This window comes from Lycorma delicatula, chromosome 1 (assembly GCF_047948215.1).
Source record: "Lycorma delicatula isolate Av1 chromosome 1, ASM4794821v1, whole genome shotgun sequence".
NCBI lineage: Eukaryota > Metazoa > Arthropoda > Insecta > Hemiptera > Fulgoridae > Lycorma > Lycorma delicatula.
The window spans coordinates 281596249-281619767 of NC_134455.1; the positions used below are offsets into that span (position 1 = coordinate 281596249).

General features: G+C 29.2%; 1 protein-coding gene across 2 annotated transcripts in view; it reads left to right on the top strand.

The window, feature by feature from the left end:
* The window catches only part of exp (expansion), a 300441-nt gene that overhangs the window by 123039 nt on the left and 153883 nt on the right, over positions 1 to 23519 (top strand). The gene's annotated exons all lie outside the window — the stretch shown is intronic.

The following is a 23519-nucleotide window of genomic DNA, read 5'->3' on the forward strand; positions in this document are numbered from 1 at the left end:
GGTATTACTGCATTCATAATCTTAGTAAATAGCATAGTCTCTTATTTAAAAATTATTAAATTTTTCGGATTGAAACGTTTTTCATATGATTATGTGAATTATGAGTTTTATTATTTTTTTTAAAATAAGGTGTTGAAAAACATATGCTTCAAAATATGAAGAAACTAATTTTATAGTCCAACTTATTAGTGTTAACACTGATATTACTTTTTTAAATTAAAATACACGTGGAAATTGGAAAACCTCATTATTTTTCAACTTAGTAATTGAATTAGGCTGAATGTAGAAGGTGGAGATCAACAAAAGAAAAAGAAATATAGAAGAGGTGGAATTATTATGTTAGATAAAACAGAACTGTATAAAACATATACCTTAACCACGGAAGAATGTTAACACTTGGGTTTTACCGACTTTTCGAGGATAAGTACGGTATTAGTTTCGGTCGCATGGTGGGAGTAGGAGATGAAAGTGAATTTTTTTCTTACGTTTTGAGAAATGATGCGTTCGAAAATACCATTTACTTAAATTGTGGTTTTCTTATATATTTATTCATATTTATTTATAAGCCTATTTACGAAACTTTTTGGCTTCAAAATTTCCAAAACTACTACATCAATTTCACTGAAATTTAGATATGCTGTAGTTGTGCATGTAAATGCACATGATGAAGATTGGTTGAATCGTTCTTGAGTTACGCTTAATTTAAGGTAGAAAAACTTTGATCGGCAAGTTATAAGCTTTTTATGATCTTGCAAGTTTTAATCTTGACGTTTCTTTTTTGCGGTATCATTGTTGAGTTAAACATGACATATTTTTCAAGTACAGAAATTATTTCAATTTATTTTTCTTTTTTACTTGATGTAAAACTATATTTTTATGGCTCAGAGGTTTTATTTTGTAAAATTTTAGATTAGAATGAGTGGATATATTTTCAAAAGAAAACAAACTAAAATAACGAAAATTGAGTCTTACGCAGAACTACGCAAGAGCTTTTTTTAATTTTAATATGAAATATTTTATCAGTGAATCAGTTTTCAATAATTATTATGTTATTGCTGTATAATCTATTAAAATTAATTTTAATTAAAATTCGTCGTATAGTCATCAGAAAGTGATACAATTTTATATCTAGACTTCTTATAATATAGTAGGAAGATGAAAAAAATAAAAAAATTGTTATATCAGTTCGCCTGAATTGACAGACATGGCTCTTGCAAAAAATTCTATTTTATATTGTGACTGATGTTTACGTTTATTCATCTGCAAAGTTTGTTCATTACGTAATGTTTATTCACCTAAGCAATAGGAAATTGGACAGAGTGTTTAAGTACCTTAATTATTAATGAAGAGGAGATGACTGTTGGTCAAGCATATGCTCTAGCTTTGTGTAACTGAACTTTATATGAATTTAAAACCGTAGGTATATTTAATTGCATCTGTTTAAAGAAGCATTTAAAATTATTTTTATGATTGTGGTTTTTATTCTGTGTAATATTAAAAAAAAAAAAAATTACGCCAATAATTAGATACTATTGGATTTGTTATTCCTATGATCTGTTTGTTTATTTTGCGACCTGAATGTCTAACTTTGTGCTTAGAACTCAAGTATCATACGTTGTATTATAAATACGATTTGGATTTTTTTTTTTTTTTTTGTTAAAGAGTACACTGAAATAAGTGTTTCGACTGTTGTTCTACAACATAAATTGACTGCTACATTAGGGCAATTATGATGTTATTTTAATGCATTTTTATATTCTTATTGCTTGACAGAGAAAAAAATTATTGCTCTTATTCTATAAATGCTGCATTTGTCATTACAAAAAAAAAATAATACAATGCTTTTTATATTTGGTTGTACCTGGTATATTTACAATAATTTATACCTCCTTTTGTAAGTCTTTGGAAGGAAAGTGTAAAGAAACAAATAAAATGAAGTTTCAACTACACTGTCTTTTAAATGCCGATCTTCGTGGCGGAGTGACGTCTTTCATACGGAGGTCCCGAGTTTGATTTGCGGTCAGGCGTAGCATTTTTCATACGCTACAAAATTCCTTTCTCATATCCTACGCACAAGCTTAAAGCTTATGTGGTGATATCATTATGAAAAAAAAGTACGACTTTTTGAATACAAATACTAACGTGAATTTAAGTTTAGAATTTAGAGGAAAGGCTAATAGTATAGTTCATCGCCTGCCGGAGAAACTTGCTCGGTATCTATATCACAAACCCGATTCAATCTGCTGGAGAAAGGAAAAGTACTCGATTGTTCTTAATTATTGTACTTTCAATAAATCTTCTTGTCAACCCTACTGAAAGGCCTCTGTGGAGAAGGATAGTATTACTTTTCTGGTGAGTTAATATTATTGTATAAAGTGGCCAAGTAGAGCAAAGTATTTTATCTTTCATTTTACACTATACTCTTAATGATGTTCTCTTTTATGCCCAGATTAACTAATAATTAAATAGAGATCATTCATTTAAATTGTAGTATTTCTCCCAAACACTGGTGATACGTTTACTCCGGTTTTTTTAAAAAAAATTCTCTTATTCCGTGATAGCAAGAAAAATTTTTTGTTAGTTCTGTTGTTTCATATCTTAATTTTACAAAGATAATAAAACTGAAAAAATGAGAGAGGGTGTCTAATTTAAATTTTATTTAAACTCTAATTTGATATTTTTGATTGGTTGCAAAATGCATGTATTTCATGAGTTCCTCAGCTGATTTTGACCTGTGTAGAAGCTGTAATTCTAAAGAATTAAAAAAATTTAAGGTTTTTTCAAACCAAGTCTTAATCATAAAAAAGCTGTTTTCTAGACCCTTGCCTTTGAACCGTACATCGCGTTATATCCAGTTTTATAACCAATGAACAAAAAGATTTAGACCAAACTTAGTGATAAAGTATTAGTGGTAAAGTATTTTAATGCCCAGTAAAGAAATATTATCAAATAATTCATTAATTTTTAGGAATGTTTGTCGAAAACTAAGAATTATAACTTTAAAGTATAATCACACGACTTAATTTTCTCAATAGCTTTTTAATTTTTAATTTTAGCCTGTATTTTAATGATACTAACTTACGTACGTCATGTTACTGTTATATGTATTATCCAGAAGGATACACTAAACAAAATAACTGATAATAAAAATAACTGATAGCAAAAAAAGTAACAGATAGTCAAAAACTGAAATAAAATTGAATAGAAACACCAGGAGAAATTGAAATATTGGAAATATTCTAGTTTTTAAATAAGTTTTTCCATTTTTTTTTACAATAACTAGGAATTCAAACCGATGAAAACCACAAATCTTTCTTACATACTAAAAGAAAACAGGAAAATTTGTTAATGACGTAAATATTAAGGACATAAATATTTTTGTTTAATGTTTAGTTTTTATATGCTTGTTTTTTTCTTCTTTTATGAACAACATTTATTGCACTGTGTTCTTTGCGGTTTTATCTATATTTTTCGAATTCTTTTAATAGTTCTTTGAAGATTATGTTGTTATTTTTTACATTATCAATTATTAATTTGTGTTTCTATTATTATTATATTTTATTTCTTAATTCCTGTTATTATTGTTTCTGTTTCTATTTTTATTGATGATTTCTGTTATCTGGCTTGCAAGAGTGATATATTTTCAAACGGAATCTGATTGTTATTAAGTAGAACAGTTAACACAAAAGTAGAGTTGAGCGGGTATGGTATGGCACGTCCATCTATTCCCTTTGCAGGCGTTCATGTCTGCTATGAACTATAGCGTCACATACTTTAGATTACCGCTGTCGCTTCCTGTTATAAATATGGAAGGTAAAATCTGCACTGAATAATAAATTATGTGAGAGCGTAGAACTAAACGACAACAATAATATAAATAAAAGCTTTAAAACTTTTCTTTTACAATATACTCAGATTTTGATCGGGCAAAGTCGAAAGGCGAAATAGTCTGGACAAAGTCGAAGTTTAAATACTACTCATTCACGGCTAATATATTTTGTACTCAATTTTTCACCAAAAAAAAGCGTGTTGGAATTTTTATATAACATACAACTTGGTCTATTAGAAATTTAAAGTTTATTCTTTGTTTTATTTGTTTGTATTTCGTTTAAAAGGAATAACTGTCTGAAAGATAGCTTAAAATTAATGATATGAATATTATTACACATACCATTCATTCTAGTGAAATAATACTCATATTTTTTACAAAAATAATAGCTTAAAATGCTGAAGTATTTCATGAGAAAAGTATAGGTATGAGGCGAATTCTACTCTAAATCCTTTTGCTTTATTTAATTCATTAAGTCATTCAAACTATAAAATCATGTCCATATTTTAATAATCATTTATGGCACTTATAAAACAAAGTTGTGTTCTAAATTACTTTTCACATTTTCAACCTAATCGTTTTATTAATATTCCTGTTAACAGGAATATTAAAAATACATTTCTTATTATTTTTCTTATCCAGTGATGAGTTTACAAGCCTGCTCATTTTAAATTAGTGTTTTAAAGATTTTACGTCGTAGCCAGAGGGAACTTTAAGATGGATTTTGTAGTGTTAACTATCTTCAGTTTCAATAAGCAACACATAGTTTTTTATTTTAAAAAAAGATAGTTTCATGATTACTTACATTCTATGTCACCTGGCCGACATGAAATAATTTGTTTTCTTTAAAATAATAAATTAAAATTAAGGAGCCAAGGTTTTTTTTCAATTTTGGTGCCTGGTTAATAGCGGCTTGGTTATGTCTAAAAATTTAATTAAAATTAATAGATAATTATGTTTCTAGGGTTTATAATATAGTACTACTATGAATTTTTACTCGAGGCTATTGTAACTATACAACATAGAAACACCCTTCATTAATTAATGTCGTAATTTGAAAGCAGAATGAACTCGAGAAGAATGTATCTTGATATCGTTTTAGTTCTCACAACAATGGAAACCAATTCCCAGGACGTTTGTTGTTTATGAAAAAAAGGTTTAATATATTTGAATGAGTAATAATTTTTGTTCGTCCATTCGCTTCGGTTTGTCTAATTAAATAACAATTCGACTTTCAATATTATGTTGTGGAGGGTACATAATAGAGAAACCTCTAGACAAGTAGAAAAGTAACTACATTACAAAATAGGTTGTTGGTTATATTGAAAGCTACATTATAACTCTCTATATACTACGTATCTTTTTCAGTGTTGTAAATATATTTAATTCTGAATTTGTTACCAGCTTCATGTTTTCTCGCGTAAGTTTTTGGAATGTAAGCAATCTAATCAACTAGCTGGAAATGCATGATTTAAGATTTTCTACCTGCAACATAGTGAAGTGTTACCTCATCAATTGTAGCCCAAACGTTTCCCTAGATTAGAAAATGCTAGATTTTCGGATTGTAGAACGAGTCGCAGAAGAGCCTACCTGCTCATTATATTTATCTCTAATGATAATTTCTTTCTGGAGAATGCTTGAAATATATTTTTTACAAACGAATTATCGACTAAGTAGTTCAAATAGAATCAATACAAACATATCCTAAACATATATTACTTGATATTATGGCTTATCATGCTGCTAAAGAAAGTATTTTGAATTATTCATTGTAAAAAGTGATCTCCCAAAATTTAATTTACAACAAAAATTAAACATTAAAACACAATATAAATCTTTTAAATACTAAAATTTACTTTTTTTATTTTACTGATTCAAATAAATAACATCAACTGATTTGCGGCAACGTGTAATTTAACTTAATAAATTGTGTTGAATAGTACCTGTAATTTTGTAAACTGTTACTAAATTTCTGCATACAATTTGAATGTCTTAATAACGTTTTATTTACAATTTTATCTTATTGAATACAGTCTCTCAGGCGAAATCCAATAAAATCCTTTCTGCACTTTTTCCTCGTTTCCTTTCTTGCTACAGTGTAGAAAATTTTGGTTTAAAATATTTAAAAACAACATAGGGATAGTTTTCAAAAAGCTTTCTATATAACAAATTAAATTCTGATTCAAGACAAAAGTTTTTGGACACAAATTTCAAATCTTTTGTAAGGTAGTATTTTTTATATAGAGACATTTGCATTTGTCTTTTTCATCCAATCTCACTCAGTTTTTAATATGAGGCCGTATTCTTCTGACACTTTGTTTAATAAATATTATATATTGTTGTTAATAACATCAACTATTTCTGTGTAATCAAACACTTCATTTCAAATCTGTGGATTGTTTGCCACAGATAACGTTGAGCTACGTTTGCGTAACGTTAAGCTACGCCGTTTAACGTTAAGAATTTATCTATTAATTATCTAATACTGTTTCTCTGAATAATAACGACTGTATTTCATCACACCTAGATCATAAGGAAATTTAGGAATAGGAAACTCGGCGAAAGTAGCGTTAATATAACATTGTTATTATATATAATTTTATATATATATATATATATATATATATAAATGTATTTATGTATTTATATGTATTAATATTTTACTATAGAACTGAATGAGAAGTAACTAGTAGATACAGTGTACTTTCTCTTGGGTTTAGAACTGCTGTGGGATCCTAGAACAAGGGCCATTGTGTCGTCATCATCGTACTCGTGTACAGTAGTGGGAAGTAGCTTTGCTGTAGAAGTGGAAATTATTTAATATAGTTGCACTCGGTGTATTTCTTAATAAATACGAGGTCTTATGAGGTTCAATTAATTCATTTAACTGAAATATCTTCTTCAACGCCCAAGATTTGGAACACTTCATAATTAGTATCAATTTACTACGTTATCAAACGATTGTTAAAAAAAAAAAAATTAGTGTAAGCCTAATTTTCCGCATATTGCTTTTAAGTTATTCTAGGATATAATACTAGTTTTCCATTCTTTAGACAGGATCACAAAAAGAATAGTGAAGTTTGCTTATTTTCAATTATTTTCCAAATAACTGAGGTAATTTTGTAAAATTACGGAAGTTTAAGAAAAATCGTTATTCATAACGATTTTTTAACGTTACTCCTAACGTAAATATGATATACTCTTCTGGGTACAGTATGAAATGCTTTTAAATTTTACAGCCTTTAATATTGCACTACTAATTCTAATTTTTATATTCTTCAAACCAAGGCCGAGATTGAATAATAATTGATTGCTTGTACGTTAAAGAAGAGCGCTAATTTTTCCTGTTTTCTTTTATGTTTAAATGCTTCAAAATTTATACGGTATCGTGTGCTTTTACGAGAGGAAGATCTGATCTTATCTCTGTTATTCTATTACTAGGCTTTAGAGGATATATGATATTCCATGATGCAAAGGTAAGGTTTACATTAGCCTTTAGAATGATCACACTTAATACTTATCTATATGAATAGTATATTCATATAACTATTAGTATAGGAACTACAATACTAGTATAGTATATAATAAGTATGTGCTTAGTTAAATAATTGTTTGTTATATGAATAGTCGAACTTGTCCTGTTTTATCTTTTAGCAGATGAAGCCTATAGTAGATCCAAGTTATTTCGAGCAGTATCTTGTAAAATTTCTTCTAATGGGAATTTAAATAATTTTAAGTCATTTTCCCACTCTTCCATTTTGCTGAATAATACTATTAATGTATAATTTCCAGTTATATCTCTTATTATTCTTCAAGTAATCGGATTTGTAAAATCTATAAGTTTTATAAGTTGCCTGTTATTTTATAAAGATTACAGGATTTTTTTTTACCGAAAAACAAGAACAAAATGCGAAAATGTTTAGTTTCCAAATTGTAACGTGTTAGAAGTTGGACTCGTAGGTTACAAAGCTGTGTCCAGTGGAAAATTTTCCTTGACATCCAGAAATTTAGAATCAAAGTAAAGCTAATTATTTTAGAAAATTGGTTCTTCGATTTAACAGCCGTGAAGAATTTGGAAATAGAAAATTACGACCAGCACATCCATCTAATATAAACATAGTTAAGTAACTTACGTTGGAGGCGAACGGTACCATTATTGTTGCAGTTGTAACAGCTTGCTTTTGAATTAATTTTTTTTAACAGCGTTCTTTTGAAAAATATTAATCACATTTTATTCAACTTTAAAAAAAGAAATTAGTAGAATATAGAAATTTACATGTCATTGCAAAAGTAAATTAAGTAGGTTTCTCACTACACTTTGTATACAGCAGTCGCAAAGGCGGGGCACACTATATAAGGTTAGTGGTTTAAGAAGATGCTATTTAGTAGGCGTGTGACGTCATAAGTGTGGGCTTTTCAGGTATAATATTCAAGTGTTAATTTTGATGTTTACCTAAGACTGTTTTGTAACCGTTGGTTGCAATAGAGTGCTATGATTCTGGTGCTTTCTGGACAACGACCTTTAACATGACATGAATAATTTGTATGCTAGTTGCGTTGAAAAATGGCTGATGTGTTTGAAATTTTATTACTTAGTTCATTATAACGGTAAAAAAATTGAAGGTATTCATAACATTATTCTCCAATCGTTTAGTAAAATGTATATCCGCAAAAATATTTAGAAAGCCATGATAACCCTTTTTTATTATTAAAATTTTCGCTACGTAACTTTAATTCGTGTCTCTGTGATATTTTTGAAATCTAAAATATTTGTAATTAATTTCCTAATCAACTTTGAGGAGTTCAGAGATTTTTGGGCCTATATTTTTCTTCTTTACCCGATAAGCGGTAGGACAACATTCACCATATAAAATTTAATTTTTTGTTTTTAGAAATTATTATTTTCCTACATTAAAAAAGTATGTTAGTTTTATAACAAACAGGATGGTGTATATGGCGTTAAAAATTATATTTCAGTAAGAAGTGTTAGAAATTATACACGAAAAGAAAAGAAAAATAAATACTAGATTTACTGATTTGGAGAGGAATGTCCTTTATTCACTGTTAATGTAAAGATGGCTGTTTTAAATTAATTGTTTTAATAAATAGTAAAATAAATTTCCAGTTACTTTCGATGTTTCAGGAAAAGAAAAATTTTCTTTTTGTTTTGTAATCTTGGACTCTCCTAAACTGTTTGTACAAGCAGCTGGAGAATAAAACAGTCTTACTTGATAAAAGATTAAACAAAAATATTTCGTCTAAAAATGGAAATATATGAGCTGCATGACTTCATGACTTCAAAGAACTTACGTCAGTAATAGACAAAAAATCTTCTATAAAGTACCCTAATACACTATTCAGATCACAAAAAAAATAATAAAAGAAGGTTTATATCAAATGTTTATCAGTTAGTTCCAGGCCTCTTACCCTGTCATTTATTTATTCATTTATTTAATTCAGAATAGCGTAATCAATTCAGTAGTTTGGTTCTAACAATTCGTTTAGAATTGAGGTTTTTTTCATTTAATTTCAGCTGAAATTAGTTAGAATTAGTTACTGTAGTACGAGTACAGTAACCATTTAACTTGATGGCTAAGTTTAACGTATTCAACTTAAAATTATTATTAAGAAAAGACTTTACTATTAATTTTAACTATCAGTGTATTCTGCATTTAAGAAAATAGTATTATTGAGCGTATAACCTTTTTTATCACTCTTTGTTTATTTGGCATCAGAATAGAAACAGAATAGCAATTTTTAAGTTGACATTAGGAAACATCTAGTATAAATACTGAAAATTATAACCAGCTATTAAAAATCTAAATAACACGCAATTTTAATAACATAAAAAATATAGTGTTGAGATATCGCCACACTAGTATTTGTATCGTATTTCAGTTTCGTAATTGTGTCGCTGTAATCAATGATATGAATTGATGCAAGCAGCCGTATCATTAGTACATTCCATGAAGAAGGTTCACATAAGTAATACAGGTTTAAGAATGGGCGTTTCTTGTAACGTTCAGCTTCTTTACAAAATTAATTGTCTGGCCACACTTATTTTGATGTTTTGCGTTTACAATTAATTTATTATTGTATGATTTAAATAAAAACAAGGATTTCTTTTTCTTTTAACCTCTGGGACCACCGTTAGGTATAACTACAGATTTTTTTTAACCATCTTTATTCACCGGGTTGATCTAGTAGTGAACGCGTCTTCCTAAATCAGCTAATTTGGAAATCGAGAGTTCCAGCGATCAAGTCCTAGTAAAGTCAATTATTTTTACCCGGATTTGAACACCAGATCGTGAATACCGGTCTTCTTTGGTGGTTGGGTTTCAATTAACCACACATCTCAGGAATGGTCGAACTGAGACTGAACAGACTACACTTCATTTACACTCATACATATCATCCTCATTCATCCTCTGAAGTATTATGTGAAAGGTAATTACCGGAGGCTAAACAGGAAAAAGAAAGGTATTAACTTCAAAGGATGAGATGAATTTTTAGCGTGTGAAAATGCCATGCCTTACCGGGATTCGAACCCGGGACCTCCGGGTGAAAGGCCTAGACGCTATCACTCGCGCCACGGAGAGGGGCAGGATTATCTACATTGAATTGTATTTATATAACTAATTATATTCTTGGTCCTTTATCTAAAAATTAATTTAATGTAAAAACTTGTTAATTTAGCTTATATAATCAGTAAATAGAACGATAAAATTACGTAAATTCAGAAATAAAATAGTAAATTACTGTAGAACAAAAATAAAAGTAAAAACTAATTTATCCATTCATATATAAATATCGTAAATCTGTTATTTAAATATTTATTTATGTAAACATACAATATTAATGATGAGCCGAGCTTAGCACTAAATTGTTCCTCAGCGAAGAGCTGTGCGTAGTAATTTGAACGTACATGTACCAGTGAACCACAACTGTCTGGGGATATTTAAATTTATATTTTTGTAATAAATCTTTTGTAATAAATTCATGTTATTCCATTGTTTAATTTTTCTTTCAGAAAGTTAAGTAAACTTCTTATTTTTCTAACGACTTCGTTAATACCAGTTTAAGCCTACTAATATCAGATCCTTTGTAAAAAGATTTGTTTATTAATTTATGAAATGTTATTTTTATGTTTGTTTTAAAACATATTCTGCCCTTTATAATCAATGATCTGGGAGAGTTTATTATTTCGGTTTACAAATATCTAAAAAACTGAACAACGCAGTAAATATTTGTACAAATATGTACTACGTTATTAATTTAATAGATTTTTGAATGTATCCTAATCCCACTTCAAGAAGTCAAATTGAGATACATTCCCAATCCCAATGAGACGATTAAATCTTCCTTCCAAGGAAGGAAGATTTAATCGTCTCATGTTGCCAGAAAAAAGAAAGACCTCCATACTGTTTCCAAATGTAGAACTGCGGTCTGTCCTGAACGTAGTTACTAAGGTCACTGAAACGTATATCCGTTAGTATTTGTTCTCGGCTCTGTCAGGTGGCATCTTGCCATGTCGGCATGGTTCAGTTATCTATAATGTCCATTCTTATTGAACAAAGTGAAATGTCATTGCAAACAAATCGAATGTACTATACAAGTTTAAGTTGACTTTTTTCGTTTTAAACAAGCCTTTTTATGAAGTATTTCATAATTTCTTCAAAAACGTTCTTGTTTAAATGTTAAGTCAACATATCAGAAAGCACATTTAAACTTAAAACTTTTGCGTAGGAATTCTGGTAAACAGTTTTGCATGAGATTCTGCTGTTACACCTGATGGTCATCAAAACGCTAATTTAAGTCTTTTGCATTTTATGTTTTATATAAAGAACAAATCTGCCCGTTTTATCTTCTGAAACATCTGTTTTTGCTACAGATGCCTTAATTTTGCTCGGGTAGGTTATGAAGATTATCGATTGGCATTACAGGATGAGAGGCATCACAGGATGAAATCTAAAAACCCGGTCATCCATTTTAGGAATACATTTGCTATTATACATTTTTGTGCCATTTGGTCAGTGTGGAATAAACAGGTAAGAGTGATGAGAAGGTAAGAGTGAATTGTGGAACTGCATTTCCTGACTATGAAGACAGTGTGATTTCTTAGCTCTAATTAACCTCTACAATTGAATACTGTATTTGTCGGTAAAGTGCTTAATTGATACAAAATCTGGAATTTGTCTTATTAACATAAGGTACTCGATTGTTTTGGTCAGATGCCTGAACCTTGAACCTTTTTAACTAATTTCTTAAAGAAGAAATCTTTCTTCCTGATTCTGTAAATGTTTTTCTGTATTATTAGTTAAAAAGGATAGTTATCCGTTGGGACTGTGCATATATGCACTATATAATCTTTTATCGAAAAATTAAAAAAAATAAATAAATAATAACCTTAAAAGTAACAACTTAAAGAAGGAATTTTTTTAATGATTAATATTTTCTTGTTTTACTGTTCAGTGGATTAACATTTTCTATTCTGTATATTTTTAATTTCAGAGCATCATACCAGGGTTTTTAGAATACTATGATTCTTTCTCAATGTTTTCAACTAGCCACAAATTTAGTTTTAAGAAAGTTCTGGATAGCAAAAAGAAGACATGTGAAAGTATTAAGACCTCTCTCTCTCTCTCTCTCTCTCTCTCTGTGTGTGTGTATATATATATATATATATATGTGTGTGTGTGTGTGTGTGTAATGTATTTATTATTATTATTAAGGTTATTACATTACTTACATTTATTTATAGATATGCCAGTTTATAAGTAATATTCAATTTAGTAGAGACTATACTTTATATATATATATGAATAATAAAATAGCCTCCACGAATAAAAAAATTAAGTTGCCACAAGCCAGTAGTATATAATAATCATGAATTGAATTTGAATTTGAATTTAATGAAAAATTGAATTTCATTAAGCATTTTAGAAAATGTATTAAATTATTTTTACAAGCTGTTTTTGAATATATCATTAATTCTTATACTTGTGAAAAATAATGCAGTAATTACAAAAGAGAAAGTTAATACGGAGTCTATTTATTTCGCCTGTAACTATTCTTCTATAGTTAAATGCAACAAATAACAAATTTAGAAGTTATTCAGAAACGAAAATTGTAAGTTTTGAGAATAAAATCTACTGAATAAAGGATTTTGAAATAAGTTCTGTTTGTCTTTTATTTTTTACCATTTAAAGTTTTTATTTGTTAACAATAAAAAAAATATATTGATTATTGAAAAGAGTAATTTTATAGAATGCTTATATGAGTATGAAAAAATCGAAATTACATAAATTTGATTAAATTAAAAAGATACACAGCTCGGGATGAACGTATATTTCTGGAATATCCGCAGTAACACAATCAGATTTTCAAAATACTTTAATTCAAAGATTAATATTTAAAATTTTTACAATTTTAAATTTTAAATTCTAAATTATTTTGATACGAAAATTCCCGCATTTGTTTAAAACAATGGTGCGGTGAAAAATCAATATAATTTATATTTCATTTTTTTTTTGTGAAAAATAAGATATGATGTAATAGTGTGTGTTATACAGTGAATTTTACGTAACGGTAACAAAGCTTAGGCTCAGATATCGAACAGATGATCGAACTGAGAATGTACAAGACTACACTTCATTTACACTCATACATATCATCCTCATTCATTCTCTGAAGAATTATCTAAACGGTAGTTACCGGAGGCTAAACATGAAAAAAGAGAGAGAGGCTCAGATATCGAAAACATGGTGTAATATCAGCTGTGTTTGGCATGGCACTACATCATAAAAAAAAAAAAATTACAAAATAAAATGTAATTATATTATTAAGACCGGTAAAGTGTTCTGTATGTGTGTTTAAAATTATTTTTTTATGAATTTTCTTATTTTAACTTCTTAGAAGTGAAAAAGTTGTTTCATAAGAAAGTTTTTGGAAAGAAATTTAAATGATTATAAAACAACAACTAGCCGATAGTAAAATGTAATTTTACTATAATTGTTTTTAAATTTTGTACTGAGTAAATGTTGAAGAATGATATACAGTATGGAGTCAGACAGATTTTTATATAGTCGCAGAAGTAATGGAAAAAATTAAACCTTCAGTTATGCAGTTATTACAATTAATTAACGTTGTTTTTCTAAACCATAATTATTCTGCCTAGATTAAAATGTTTCGTGGATAAATTTTAATTTCCAAAAAAACCGTATTATAAACAATATAAAACTTTAATAAAAGTAGGTGAAGTATACACTTACCTGTAATGAAATATTACGGTGGTAGTTTGAGAAGTATTTGTGAGAATAATCAGATGTATGAATGTAAAAATAAGCTTATGTTCGATGTCCTTGGTTAGGTAAATAATTTTTCTCGATGTAATTTTTTTTTTAATTTTCCGTCGCTTAATTGAAAAGGTGCATTGCAACGAAGGTGTTTAAGGTGTCTAAGACCTACGCTATATTTTGCTTCCTACACACTTTTGACTACACATAAAACCTCCCAGTTCTTCTTGCTGTCTATATTAGGTACGGGTGAAAGAACCTAACAGTGTATTTTAATAGCGTTATCTAAAAGTTATTCCTGAGCAGATCGTCGTTTAAAACTATTCTGTCTTTATCAAAACTTAAATAAAATTGTAAAATGAGTTTAATTTAATACTACTAAACAAATATGCATATATTTGTTAAGCCTTAATAAGTGTAAAATTAAAACTTTGTTATGAAGAGTTCAATCATTTCTGTTTTTGAATATATCATTAATTCTTATACTTGTGAAAAATAATGCAGTAATTACAAAAGAGAAAGTTAATACGGAGTCTATTTATTTCGCCTGTAACTATTCTTCTATAGTTAAATGCAACAAATAACAAATTTAGAAGTTATTCAGAAACGAAAATTGTAAGTTTTGAGAATAAAATCTACTGAATAAAGGATTTTGAAATAAGTTCTGTTTGTCTTTTATTTTTTACCATTTAAAGTTTTTATTTGTTAACAATAAAAAAAATATATTGATTATTGAAAAGAGTAATTTTATAGAATGCTTATATGAGTATGAAAAAATCGAAATTACATAAATTTGATTAAATTAAAAAGATACACAGCTCGGGATGAACGTATATTTCTGGAATATCCGCAGTAACACAATCAGATTTTCAAAATACTTTAATTCAAAGATTAATATTTAAAATTTTTACAATTTTAAATTTTAAATTCTAAATTATTTTGATACGAAAATTCCCGCATTTGTTTAAAACAATGGTGCGGTGAAAAATCAATATAATTTATATTTCATTTTTTTTTTGTGAAAAATAAGATATGATGTAATAGTGTGTGTTATACAGTGAATTTTACGTAACGGTAACAAAGCTTAGGCTCAGATATCGAACAGATGATCGAACTGAGAATGTACAAGACTACACTTCATTTACACTCATACATATCATCCTCATTCATTCTCTGAAGAATTATCTAAACGGTAGTTACCGGAGGCTAAACATGAAAAAAGAGAGAGAGGCTCAGATATCGAAAACATGGTGTAATATCAGCTGTGTTTGGCATGGCACTACATCATAAAAAAAAAAAAATTACAAAATAAAATGTAATTATATTATTAAGACCGGTAAAGTGTTCTGTATGTGTGTTTAAAATTATTTTTTTATGAATTTTCTTATTTTAACTTCTTAGAAGTGAAAAAGTTGTTTCATAAGAAAGTTTTTGGAAAGAAATTTAAATGATTATAAAACAACAACTAGCCGATAGTAAAATGTAATTTTACTATAATTGTTTTTAAATTTTGTACTGAGTAAATGTTGAAGAATGATATACAGTATGGAGTCAGACAGATTTTTATATAGTCGCAGAAGTAATGGAAAAAATTAAACCTTCAGTTATGCAGTTATTACAATTAATTAACGTTGTTTTTCTAAACCATAATTATTCTGCCTAGATTAAAATGTTTCGTGGATAAATTTTAATTTCCAAAAAAACCGTATTATAAACAATATAAAACTTTAATAAAAGTAGGTGAAGTATACACTTACCTGTAATGAAATATTACGGTGGTAGTTTGAGAAGTATTTGTGAGAATAATCAGATGTATGAATGTAAAAATAAGCTTATGTTCGATGTCCTTGGTTAGGTAAATAATTTTTCTCGATGTAATTTTTTTTTTAATTTTCCGTCGCTTAATTGAAAAGGTGCATTGCAACGAAGGTGTTTAAGGTGTCTAAGACCTACGCTATATTTTGCTTCCTACACACTTTTGACTACACATAAAACCTCCCAGTTCTTCTTGCTGTCTATATTAGGTACGGGTGAAAGAACCTAACAGTGTATTTTAATAGCGTTATCTAAAAGTTATTCCTGAGCAGATCGTCGTTTAAAACTATTCTGTCTTTATCAAAACTTAAATAAAATTGTAAAATGAGTTTAATTTAATACTACTAAACAAATATGCATATATTTGTTAAGCCTTAATAAGTGTAAAATTAAAACTTTGTTATGAAGAGTTCAATCATTTCATTCAACTCATAACAGTAATTTGAAGAAAAGGTTATTACCTACTCAAGTTTTTGTTACTTCATTATTATATCCCTCTCAGAATTATATTGTAAATTATATCGTTCACATATGTATTTTTATTTTTAAATAACAGTTACAAATTTTATACATTACGTTACTTGAATTAAATATTAGATGATGCATAGTTCATATTATTTTTACGTAACTGAATTTGATAGTTAGATCACATTTTAAGCCTTTCGTTTATATAGGTTGATTCAGGACGAAAGAGAAATAATTTTGAAACTGATTCTAGAGCTTGAAATAAGAAAAAAACATTCACCCAAACATATGTCCGAAAACGCTTTGTTATCGAATTAGGGCTATCGAAAAACTTCGCTGGATTTCACTCTGTTGGATATCATGATAACTACGGGAGATAAGTTCTGGGACCTGTTTTATTCAATTTTTCAGGTCAAAACACAAGAAACAATCATGTTTTACTTATATAACGACTTAAACCTTTCAGTATGACCTCGTTTCACTGGGAGAAGTGAAATGCGGGCAAAATGTTTCGCTAGCCTTAACTCCATTACAAATCGTTTTAGGCCATATGTTGGTATGAATGTCTTTTTTTATTTCAAGCTCTGGAATCATTTCCCTTTCTTTGTAAATCACTCTGTGTAATTACTAAACCATATTTATTACCTAGTAAACAGTTAAGGAAAGATGTGTAAGAATCTTTTAACCTATAAAAGAATAAAACTTATTTTTTCTCTATTTTTTATTGTATTTGTTTTAATTCATTAAAATTAATTACTTTTTAATTTTTAATTTTATGTATGTGTGTGTGTGTGTGTGTGTGTGTGTGTGTGTGTATACATATATATATGCTACAATTTTTAATTTCTGTGTATGGGTAATAGTTTAATAAATTTTCAAATATTTACTTATTAAATGATGAGGGTTTTTATTGTTGAAGATATATATATATATATGACTTGGTCTTTGTTACTAATTGTGGAAACAGTCGTAATGGGAAACGATCACTGGAGATTATTTTGTATTCTACCAATGTTGGTGGGAATGCATTGTTGTCTTGCAATACGCGCGCGCGTGTGTATGAACATAATCTATGAATTTCGTGCCATTTCGTAGTAAAACAATGTTTTCGCCTTTGCTGATTACGTTTGCTGTCATATGAATGTACCATACGCTGATAAGCTGGTATTAAACCGTGTCTAAACATAACAACGAACATTTCTATATGTAATAATGAAACAATACCATTTGGTTATGTTACTAATATAAGTTAAAACGACATTGTAGAAAAATCAGAATTAAGTGACAGGTAGAATCTTTGGTGCATATTACATAAAAAAAAGTATTCTGGACTTTATCGGCTAATAAATTATACGTACAAGTTATCATTAATTCTGAGTAAAAAAATAATTTTTTCATTTTTTTTACTCTTTATATTGCGCATCTTTTTTCTTCAACAGAGTAGACCACAATATACTGAATAAGACGAACATATCACCACACAAATCCTCCCTTAAAGTTTTCTCTAGTACTTGTTAATGAATCGCCTTGAATTCTCATCCAATGGACAAATAAGGAAATATTTATGAAAGAGGTCTTATTTTCACTTCTGTCTACATCTTTTATGTCCTCAACCGTCTCAGAAACATCTACCGAAATTTTATCTAATCAAGTATCTTGCACCATTGTTTTCTCAGATTGATCTGTATTATTTAATTTAAAAAAAAAATAAAAATCTAAACCATATTCTAATCTATCTGTCAGTACTTGAGACTGTTAAGATGGTTTGTCTTCAAATCATTCCAGATTTCAGAGAAAGTTATAGTTATAGCCGTGTTTCTCTCTTTTACTTTAAGAAAAATAGTGAAAACGCGATAAAAAGAACTCTCTTATTAATAAAAATTTGCATATCTAACAGAAAAATTCAATGTCAAATATTAATAATGATAAGTTTTGTTATACTTGACGGAAGGAGATAATTGTTTTTTATAACTTATAGCCAAATTCATATCTAGTAGGAGGCTACTTAAGTCAGACTAAAAAGGTGAAATAAAAACGATGCACTATTACTCGATTTCTGAGATATTAAATTTGGTGTGAAATAAAGTTCTACTTTTTACATTTAGAAGTCATTATATTGTGGTCAGTTTAGTCGTTTCAGAATGTCGACAAATGTTGGCTTTTTTTACTTTTTACACATCCTATCTTCGTTGTATATGTATAAAGATATTTTTAGGATCACAATACTGAACAAAGGTGTATGTCACGTGTTAAAAAAATATATAAACAAAAATTCAAATGATGAGTCTGTACTTTATAAGTTCATCTATTAAAAAATTCTTTCCGTCGCTGCGATCTCAAAATAATAATAAATATTTTGATGATTAAAAAACTGCCAAAAAGGATAAATAAATGAAATGTTTACTATTTATTTTAATGCTTTATTATCATTACGTTCTTAGGTATCTTCTAGTCTAAGTCGATTCATTTTATTGGAAAAAATAAACTTTCATTCATTTCATAAAAATAGATGAACTGAATGAAATATTATTACTATGTTAAAGCAAATTTTATCTATCGTATAGTCAACTTTGTCAGAATATTTAATATATTTGATAAAACATTTTTTGAAACCAATTCGCCAACTAAACATGTAAAATTGACTATTTGTGCAAGTAAATTAATAAATAGGTTTTTTTCTTTTAATACATTCACACACATCAAAAGAAGGATAAAAACGGCTAGGTGAACTTTCAAAGAGTTTGAATTAATTTGTAATTCTAGGCAGAGAAAGTTTATGGCATTGTCAGGCAGGTAGCAACTGCCAGGTTAGTTACATGATAAGAATAATTATTAACTCCACCCGATGAATTAGTGATTATTTTTTAAGTTGTACTAACGCTTTTATTAGATACTGGAGCTTAAATGTACCTATATTTTATAGTAATAATCTGTAGATAATCATTGGTAAAATATCGACTGTTGTCATTATTTATTTCATAATTCTCTTTCTGTAAATCTATAAAATTTTTCTTCCAAGATATAAGAAAAACTAGAGAAGATTATCTTTTTATTAAAATTCAATTATACTTTATTTCCGTGTAAAACGCACGCAAAATATCTAAATTGTAAACATACGCTCTACAAATTGCCTAACTATTTTTTTTTTTAAATTATCCTAGGCCCAATAGGAATACCTTGATTAAGAAAAATTCTAGGTTTTATACCTTCCGCATTCAACTGACACAGTTGATGCGGAAAGTCCGCGCAGCTCATTTACTTCGTTGAAGTAAAACTGTTTCTTTTTTTTTCTGTTTAAGAAATATATATATAATGTACATATTTTTTTTTTTTTTAATAGAAGTGGATGATTTTCTGCTTTTAGTTACTTCGGGCAAGAGAAATCTCGTGAAAGACTATTTATACTATAACATTATTTTTATTGGAAATTTTTTTCTAGTACTACACTTTACCGTATAAATCACCGTAGATGATTTATCTGGTAGGTCTCAACATCAGTTAATATGTGGTTATAGAGTTAATATACGATGTATGTTAGTATTTGCCATCTTTGTAGTTCATCTTAGTCTCTTTATTAGACAAAATAAATATTAGAATAAGTGTGTATTAAAATAAGTAAGACAAGGGTGCAGTTTATCTCCTACTTAATATAAAATATACATTATTTATGCTACATTTTCAAGAATTGGAAATGTATTATTGTTAGTTCTGGTATAGTATTAGGTAAAGAAAATTGCCTTAATGGTGTACTGTTTTTTGATGATATATGGATAATTCAAGAAGCCGAAGATAACCTGCAAGAGTTACAATCTTACAATAATGCAAGACTTATAATACGAGACTTATAATATTATAATTTCTCTTAGAAAAACAAAAATTATGGCATTTAGGAAGAAATGTCCGATTCATTCAAAGATAGTACTGGATAATGTAGTATTTGAAAAATTGTCTACTGCAATTGTCTGGAATGTGATATCTGCTTTGATACGGACTTTGATGTAGAGAAGAAAGTAGATAAATTCCAAGCTGTGTGTGATACCATAAGCAGGACGTTGAATAACAGAGCTAGGAAAAAGACAATTGAAATTCTATAAGATTATGGCCACCCCAGTTCTTCTTTAGAAAGGAAGGTGTAGGTTATCACAAAAAGACAATGTAAGATACAGGCAGCGGAGATGAGATTTCTAAGAAGGCCAAAGGGTTTCAACGGTTAGGTCGGGTGTGAAATGAAAAATAAGAACCAAATTGGTTATTTATAGCTTGATTGAAAGAGTGGATAAATTTTAATTGTTTCCAGTATGAGAGTATATTTTATTTTTTACTATACAATCTTTTATGAATTAATTTTGTTGTAATGCGAAATTCTTTTGACTCAGAAAAATGTTTATACTAGCATATTTTGTTTCAATATGTCTCCAATTTTATATTATTTTAGATTAGTTGTAACCGCCTAATTCTCTGATGGTAGTAATAATACAGATTTTATATTTTTATTTCTTTGTATTGTGAAAACGACTTTGAACGCTCCAACAAATGCACTGAACTAAATAACTCATAGCCAGTTAGTAAATAGTATTTAACATGTCCGCTGAATAATTTAAAAAAGTAACGATTCTTTCTGTTTTCATTCGGAATGAAAATACTATACATAGGCTTTTAACATGATTATAACTTTAACAACGGTTTATTTATAAACTGTTCAAACAACATTTCTTTTAGTTACAACAAAATAACATAACAGATATTATTTAGTTGCCTTTACAACAGTGGCTGATCAGCTATATTGATTCTCCATACTTAAAAGTAAAGTAATACTGTGTAGTGATAAAAGCATAATTATTTCTTAAATATGTAGTTGCTTAAAATAAACATCAAGATGGTAGACAAGCGTGACCGGGACTTATTTAATCGTATGTGCGCGTTTTAAAATTCAAAGTATTTGTATACACTGACTTCTATTAGAGAGCGTTTATACAGCGACTTGTGGCTCATCGACAGGAGATCTACAACATGCCTTGATTTATGAGCAGTTAATAGATTTTTATTGCTCATTCTTTCAGTCGTATAACCTACTTATTATAACCTGTGTTTAAAATACATTTTGATCACTTTTATTTGCCGAGTTGAAAGTTTCTGTCTCGTAAATCTGTCGATAATAAAAATTGCATTTACTGGTATTATTTATGGATCTGTAAAATGATATAACTTAATTCAGATATCGAAGTGCTTTAATCATTAAATTATCCCCTGAAGCGGATATGTTTATACCTGGATCTATTTATCCAAAATACGAACTTCTATCGAAGTTTTCTTATATAAATTAGAAACAAAACAGTTTAATGTAGTTCAACCTTTTTGTGCGGTTTATCTTTTTTTAATCTGTCTATCTATACCTTTTAAATTCTTCATCTTTCACAGAACGCTCAAGATTAGATTCATACACAGCATTAAAAATACGCTTTTACGTGTGTTAAAAATTACCGAATAGTCTACTGATAATAGCGGAAAAATTAACAGTAAATAGCTAATTATAAAAATACATTTTTCCTGTGTTGATAAACTATTTTTTTAATTATTTTTTTTTTTTATTCACACATAGATTATCGTGTACTATTTTCTCAAAATTACGGATTCAAATCATCTAACGTTTTTTATATAATCATCTGACGAAAGTAAAAGAAATTTACCTCTTATACATGAGGGTTATAAAGCCATTCGGTTGAACTGTAGCTTTATTCTCAAAGACCTGGTGAATTACTATAGTATAATATAAAAGAAAAAACGGACACCTAATTCCTAATAAAACGTCCTGTAAACTTTCGTTGGCAAACGACATTAAGTTATTGCATTCATCTAGATACCAAAATTTGTGGATTGCTTTGGTCAACTATATAACTAAACATAAGGCATTTTATTTTAAGTTAAGTGGTGCAATAATATTGTAATTGCTCGTTCATTTGCGTTTATGAAGCTAATATTTACGTTGTGATTAATACTGATTATTCAGTTTCTCTTAAGAAAAAGTAAATTGTCTAATTTATTAATATCTGATGATCATGTAAATAATAATTTGCTGTGCTTTATCAGTTCGTTTGTCAGATTTATAGAAATTTAAATTTAAAAAAATATACTACGTATTAAACATTTCTTTAAAGTAGTACTTTGAGATTCTTGGTAGTTATATTGGGCTGTATGGTTTTTCTCCTAATAGAAGGTTTTTTTAATTTTTGTACATCTGTAGTTTCCCCGCCCACCAGAGCTGGACACACAATTTAGCATAAACTCAGCCCCGGGGGGTGCCTTCGCCCTCGCCTCAAACTACCTCAGAAGGATGCAAGGCCCCGCCCAGGCAGCCGGGACTCGGTCTTTTTGCATGTAATGCCTCACCGGGACTCCGGTCTTAACGCCTCGCCTGTAATGGGGAACTCTCAAAGGGATCCCCCACCGGGACTACGGTCTTACATTTCCCCCAAAGGAGTCCCCACCCGATCATTGAAGTTGGAAGTCCGAAGCCTCCCACCCGGGAAGGGTGGGAGCTATCTCTCAAAGACACCACGACGTTACTGTGAAGAAGATGGACCCGTCTTACATCCTCGACCTCCAGGCGCATGACCGTACAACTTGCAGGATGTACATAGAGTCTTCTGCCTACAATCTTTACGTATATGACCGGCCTTACCACACGTAAAACAATGGCCACTTCAATCTGCGCCATTACTGAACTTCGTCCTGTGGCCTGGACTTCAGCATCAAGCAGAGATTGTCGGAGGCACGCTGAGTCACCCGACAGCCCACCCGCCCAATGCAAACACGCCCATCAGACAGCAGTTTGTCTGCAAGGAGGGGCGGCACTGCTAATTATACTACTTGCGTCGAGCCGTAAGCCGGCCGCACTGATAAAATATCTATAATGACTGACTCACCACCAGTTATTTTACGAATTTTCCTAAGAAATCCACATCCTGCGTCGTGAGAGCAGCAAGTTCTTAACAAGGACATGGACCCTCCTTCCCCACCCCTTTCAGCCAGAGCCGTAGAAGTACCCTCCACTTTTTCAGTGATATCTCTGCTCAACTGTTGGGCTGCACCACCATCGGATCGCACCCGGGGAGGTG